Raw genomic sequence first — 7491 nt, 5'->3', positions numbered from 1 at the left:
TTATATACGCACTCTTGTTCATAGCAGAGCAGTTCATAATATCTATAATGTGGAAACAACCAAAATGACCATAAACTGGAAAGTGAAGAAAGAAAATGTGGGGTTTTTTTTATAAAGTGGAATACTACTCAGCCATAAAGAATGAGAAACCAGCGACATTTATGGCTAAATAGATGTACACTGAGTCCATACTCTTAAGTGAAATAAATAGACAACTAGACAACACATGTGTCGATATCGAGTAGTTTCTCTGGTGTGAGAAACTGAAAGTGTAAATAAGGATTCAAATATATAATAGATAATGTGAAATAAAAGAAAAGGTGCACAGGGGGAGGGGGAGTAGCAGATACAATGAATGAAGGAAACGGAATAAACATGAGAAAAGGAAAAGTGGAAACAAAGTTTTCATAAATAGGGAGGATTGGAAGGGTTGACGGGAGGGCAGGGGAATGGGGAAAAAACAAGAATTGAGATATATCATGTAAAGGTACAAATCTCTAATGATGAGTGTCGTATTGTATACTTAAAATGTACCAATAAAATTAATGGAAAAAAGAAATCTCATTTGTTTCCAAATAAGACAGCCACCCCTGCTTTTCTAAGGTTCCTGTCACATATGGAATTGTTTTCCATCCTTTCAATTTCAGTCAAAGGATGAAAGACCTTTTGGTTGGTTAACTGGGGCCATTAATGTTGATGGTTATAACTACTATGTATTGACTTGAACTTTTCATGATATTTCTTATCGGTTAAGTACTTGATTTGTCACTGTGCTGATCTGTATTATTGCCTTCTTTCTGCTAAGTTGGAAAGATGTGTTCTTTTTCTATTTCTTTGGAGTAAAATCTGCTTATTTTGTGAGATCTTTCTTCTTTTTTAAAGTGCCAGTTTTTGTTATCATAAACTTTCCTCTCTATGTACCTGGTAAAAGGGGAAAGTCAAAAAAATCAGAAAATCATAAAACAATATCAAGAAAGGAAGAAAAACTATGAAAAAGGAAAAATGAAGTATATCATAGATATTTTCAAACATAAAAATGTCCAATAGGTACATGAAACAGTCCTCAAGTTGACTTTTCATCAGAAGAATACAAATCCAAAGTCCTGAAATATATCACCTCACATCTGTTAGAATGGCTACTACGGAACAGACTCAGCATAACAAATGTCAGTGAGGAAGCAGAGAAAAGGCAGCCTTGTGCACTCTTGTTGGGATTCTAAATTGGTACAGTGACTATAGAAGACAGTATGGAGGCTCCTCAGAAAACAAAAGTAGAATGACCATAGCATCTGGGAATCCTAATTCTAGCTATTCATTAAAAGACCCAAGAAAGGATCTTATACAGATCTGTACTTCCACATTCATGGCAGCATTACTCACAAAATCCAACATATGAAAACAGCAGCCTATAATGCCTCAATAAATGGATAAACAGAATGACATACATGCAATGTATGTACTATCATTCAATTTTATTATACGTTATAATATATGATAAGTTGCTAGGTGATATATAACACAGTACCTCAATTCAAAAATGTTTGTTTGTGAACAATTAAGTTAACAAATGGAAACATTCAGCAAAATTTTGCTTCCTTTCACAAAGGCCACATAGGTAGTGGAACACAAGCACCACCATCTTCCCCGGAATTAGGGAACAAATGAAGTGTGTGAACCAGATACCACTGATAGATGCCGTCATGTTAATTATAATATTCATAAACTACTTATATGATAAAATACTTCCTTATATATATTTTTATAAAATACATATATGTAATATTATTTACACTTAAATAAGAATAATATGATATTATTTATAATATTAGTGAACCTGAAGGATATATTACTGTAAGTATGCCTTATAATGTCTTATATCACTAATATGTGGGATATAATATAGTCTCACAGAAAAGTGAGCAGAATTGTGCCTATCAACCCCTGAAAGATTGGATATACAAGAAAAATAATTACTATATTTTACATTCAGTATAGTAGCTACAGTTAAGAAGACTATATTCTATACCTGAAGTTTGCTAAAACATATTACATACTTAAATTTATTAAAGTGGTTGACCTTAAATGTTATAGACACAATAAGTAGAAGAAAATACAGATTAAATGAGGTGATAGATGTGTTCATTTAATTTTGATAATAATTCCATAGTATGTACACATATCAAAACATTAAGACTATGCGTTAAGTACATATGATTCATTAACAGAGCTGGAAAAAAACAGCAAATAATACTAATGGTGCTACAAACCTAAGGCTACTTCTCAAAACAATATTTCCTTGAAGATTTCTTTTCCTATAGAATATATTCCAGGGGAGATATATTCCAGTGACAGATTATTATGTTTCAAATTCACTTGGGCTGTTTAATTAAATAATTAAACATTTGGGGACATTTTTATGTATATTTTTTATCAATTTAGAGTCCAGTTCCTGATGGTCTGATGCACCTTCTATGATTATTAAGTCCTCTGAGAGTCCATGTGCTGTCTATTTTAGTGAATGTTCCATGAATACATGTCCATGGGGATAGGTAGAGAAATCTCACATTTGTTTTCTCTTTCCAGTTTCTGTTCCAATACACATTCCAGCAATGCCCCTTGAAAACTAGATGATGAGCAAGACTAATTTTAGGAGCAAATCAAGTTGTATTTGCATTTTAATCAAAGTTTCCAATGACTTCTTCTGAAAGTCAAACACCTGCAGGACAATTGACATAGTTCCTTGAAACTATAAAACACTGATGAAAGAAATCAAAGGAAATCAAAACAAGAAGTGTTTCACCACAGCTGTGAACAGAAAGACTCATTATCATTCACACGTCCTATCACCTCTGATTCATCTACAGATTGATTCAAAAATATTCTAAATAACAACAGATTGATTTTTTTGTAGAAACTGAGAAACTGCTTCAAGAATTTGTATGAAACTTCAGAAGAACTCGAATAGCTGAAATATTTTGAAAAAGAAAAAGAAAAAAGTTGAAAAACTCATACTACTGGATTTCTATACATAGCATAACATGCAGTATTGGAGAAAATTTATAGGTAAACACATGAGTAGATAGTCCAGAAATAGATCTACACGCTGGATGGGTGACTTTTGTAGAAGTGCAGAGAGACAGAGAAATAGTAGCCTTTTTGGAAACAGCACTGAAACAGTAATTGGATATCCACTAGCAAAGAGTAAATGGTGATCAATGTCTTACACCACAAACAAAAGCTAACCCCAAAATTACTTGCACACCTAATATTAAACCCAAAACCATACAAGGTCTAAAGGGCAACATCAGAGAAGATTTTTGAGACTTTGGGTTGCACAAGGATTTCCTAAATTCAAATCACTACAGAGATGGTGGGCAGAATAAAAAACATGATGAGAGTTTCTGGAAGAGAAACAGATTAAAAAAATAGATGAGTTCAGGACCATGATAGAAGACATGAATGCTCAGCATAGGAAATAAATGGAAACCATGAAACAGTGATATCCAGGAGATTAAAAACTCTATTGAAAGTATACAAAGCAGACTGAGCCAATCTGAATCAGTATCAGCTACAGAAGACAGGATGGTGGTCAGTGGTCATGAAAAGAGAGACATTTTAAAAATAGTAAGGGACCATGAGAAATCAATCCAACCACTCCTAGATGATGCAAAGAAAAATAGTGATTGACAGGAGTCCACAAAAATGCAGAGGAAAGTACAAATGACATTTTTTAAAAAGTCACAGAATTAATGATAGAAAACTTCCCAAAAAGAGCAAAAGAACCACAGATAAGTGAGGCATATAGGACTCCAACTAGTCATGATCAAAAAAACATCTACATCTAGACATATGATAGTCAAGATCCCAGAACCCAACAGAAGAACAAAATACTACAAGCAGTTAGAGAAAAGAAACAAATCACATGCAATGGAAAGCCCACTAATATCACAGCAGACTTTTCAAAACAAACTTTCAAATTAAGGAGAGCCTAAAGTGAGGTATTTCAAGCCTTAAAAGAAAACAACCTCCAACCTAGACTGATGTATCCTGCAAAAATATCTTTCAAAATTGATGGGTAAATAAGATACTTCCATGTCAAAGAGCACCTGAAAAACTTCTTGAATACCAAACCAGTACTCCAAATAATTTTCTAAAATATCTTAGAAAAAGACAATGAAGGTCACAATTTCATAAGGCCCAATAGAGCAAATTCAACATATTTCATCAGGCAAGGTAAGAAATTAAAGGGAAGAGAGGAAAATAAAGAAGAGCCAACAACAAGACAATAACATGACAATGAAAAGTCAATATATATCAGTTATAATCATCAACTTCAATGGAATCAATTCATCAATGAAAGGAAACAGACTGACAGAATGGATTAAGAAACAAAATCCAACAATATGCTGTATACAAGAAACACACCTAGTTCAAAAATAAACTCATGGACTCAAAGTGAAAGGATGGAAAACAGTTCTCCATGTGACAGAAACCCTGAAAAAAGCAGGGGTAGTTATTTTATTTGTAGACAAAGTCAGTTTCAAACCAAGACTTAATCGAGAGACAAAGAAGGCCACTACATCCTTGTGAAAACATTGTCCTATTGAGCTAGCCAGTCATCCATGTTTATCTCTCCACTTAGACTACAAAATTGCTGATGGGAGAAACTGCTCATCCTAGACCTATCTACTTCTCAGTGTATGTGTAGTTTATAGCTACACATTTTTATATAAAATATATAATTTTCATTCAAAAAATGAGTTCACAAATACAGGCTATCATTTTCATTGCCAGGTTTCGTGAAGGGGCCTAAATTCAGCCAAACTGTCAGCCAAAGACCTAGAAATAGAAACTCAAGTATTCTGTAGTGTAGCTCCACTTAAATTTAAAATGATCAGGATGAACTGGAGACCAGGAATTCATCTAATTTAAACAGAGTAACCTGTAGTATACTCCATTAGCCATAGTACAATTTCTGTGTGCAATTACTTGTGTATGCATCATTAGCCTGAGTAATCATATTGAGACACAATTTTCTGGGGACATCTGTCAATATAAGAGTATTTTAATATTTTTTGCAATTTTTATGATTTGCATTGGTTGTTCAATTTATTTCTTGAGTTTGTAAGATAAACACCATGTTCACAACTGGTGTCATACATTTAAAATAGTCATCTTTAGATAAGCTCGATATTAATTTATTTTTTTCAAATTGAGTTTATTGGTACACTTCAGGTATACAGTACAGTTACATTCATTATTGGGATCTTGTACATTTACATGACAGGTCTTGGTTCTCATTTTTTCCCCTTGTCCCTGCCCTCCCTTCACCCCCTTCTCCCCTCCCCATTTACAAACAATTTATTTCCATTTTTTCATTTTCTCATATTTTTCCTTTTCCCTTATTACCTTCCCCCTATCCTTCCCACTTTCCTTACAGTACATAAGATCCTAATGAGATAATTGACAATGTGAAATAGGAAGAAAAGGGTTAATTCATTTTTTTTAATTTACATACAAATTCTTCCACAAATATGGCTGTTGCTAAACATGCGTGGAATGCTAAAGAGCTGCTTTTGGTTCCCAAATAAAGTAATTTCTAATCCTAGAGTCTACTGCTCAACTTACACGTTCACATCATTAGTTTAACACATTTTTGAAAGGGAGGAATGCATTAAGCAATTTCTGCTCTTACCACTCAAAAGCCATTTGGAAAAGTGGACCATCCATGAATTTTAATTACCAATGAATAATTAAAATTTTAAAATACTAATGACTTTAACTGATTCTTCATATAACATATACATAACAAAGAATTTGAATTGCTTTATTTAGCAATACTGATATGGAAAAAAACTAGTGTGAACATTATGTATGTGAATTCCATGTATTCATGTGTTCATAAATGATTTGTAAATTCTGCATCTATGGTTCATGAATATTTACGTTTAGTCTGTATTATATTCCAAATATTTGTATAATTACTATATTCAAAATAAAATTGTGAAAAATAAAAAAGTCCTATTTTAATCTAAACAGAAAAAAATCAAGTGATAAAGTATACTGTGCTTAGATTTATCCTTATCTTCACATGTAAAATAACAAAAAGTGGTGCTTTTACTACATCTTTCACAACTCTACTAAATTAGTTACAACACATAGGATAACTACGTCTTCTTCTTCTTCTTCTTCTTCTTCTTCTTCTTCTTCTTCTTCTTCTTCTTCTTCTTCTTCTTCTTCTTCTTCTTCTTTAATGGTTTTGTATCAATAAAGAGATGCAGTCCTAAACAATCAGGTGAGGTGACAGCATCATTCTTCATTAGGATTTGCTGCATGTTTCTTATATCAGGATTTGTAACAGCTTTGCTATAAGGATAAATTCTTACACCAGATTTTTTCCATAGAATTATGGATCTCCGAATTTCTCAAAGTGTATATTAAAGGATTTAACATTATCAAAGGGAAAGGTGGAGATGGGTCTAACATACAGGAAAATACAGGGAACAAAAAAGAGGACAACCACAGTGATGTGGGAGCTGCAGGTAGAAAGAGCCTTGCGCCTCCCTTCCTGACTGTGAGTTTTAAGGGAGTTGAGGATGATTCCATAGGAGATGAGGAGGAGGATGAAGACCACCACACACATGGCTCCACCATTGGCTTCCACGGTGAGGCCAATCAGGTAGGTGTCAGTACAGGCAAGCTCCAGTAATGGGTACATGTCACAGAGAAAGTGATCAATGACATTGGGGCCACAGAAGGGGAGACGAGACACAAACACAAGTTGAATCACAGAGTGTGTAAAACCTCCAGTCCAACACACTACCAAAAAAAGGATGCAAACCCGTCTGTTCATGATGGTCAAGTAGTGCAGAGGCTTACAGATGGCAACATAGCGGTCATAGGCCATCGCCGCCAGAAGGAAGATCTCAGTGCCAGCAAATAGGTGTTCTGTAAAGATCTGGCCCATGCAGGCTGGAAAAGAAATGGTCTTCCTCTCACTGAGCAGGTTTATCAGAAACTTGGGTGAGAACACAGTGGAATAAACAGCATCTAGGAATGACAGATTGGCAAGGAAGAAGTACATCCGGGGAGCCCAAAGAAGGGCTGTCAAGGACAGTCACCACGATGAGCAGGTTGCCCAGCATTGTCACAATGTAGATGAGTAAACACATGACAAATAATGCTGTTTGTGCACTGGGATCCTGAATGAGGCCCAGGAGGACAAATTCTGTGACATTGTTACCGTGTGCCATTCAGTCTTCTAGAAGACTTGCTTCAGAGACGCGAGCTCAGAAGAGAACCTGCCAGGAAATAGTGACCAGGACCATGATGCACCATGTGAAAGAATGAGTCTTTATCATCTTATCTTCCACAGTGGTGAACACACAGCAAACTAAGCCTCAGTTGAGATCTGCTCTCATATAGCACAATAGACTTGTTGATAGTTCTAATTCTCCCTGAATTGTTTTGTTGAGCTTAAAAAATCAGAGG

General features: G+C 34.6%; 1 pseudogene; it reads right to left on the bottom strand.

The window, feature by feature from the left end:
- Positions 1–6366: 6366 nt before the first annotated feature.
- LOC104875766 lies at positions 6367–7253 on the bottom strand (annotated as a pseudogene).
- Positions 7254–7491: the final 238 nt, after the last annotated feature.

Source organism: Fukomys damarensis, unplaced genomic scaffold (genome assembly GCF_012274545.1).
Source record: "Fukomys damarensis isolate Sample0158 unplaced genomic scaffold, DMR_v1.0_HiC HiC_scaffold_73849, whole genome shotgun sequence".
NCBI classification, from domain to species: Eukaryota; Metazoa; Chordata; class Mammalia; order Rodentia; family Bathyergidae; genus Fukomys; species Fukomys damarensis.
Note: the sequence above shows the minus strand (reverse complement) of the source record. Positions and strands in the feature narration are given on the sequence as shown.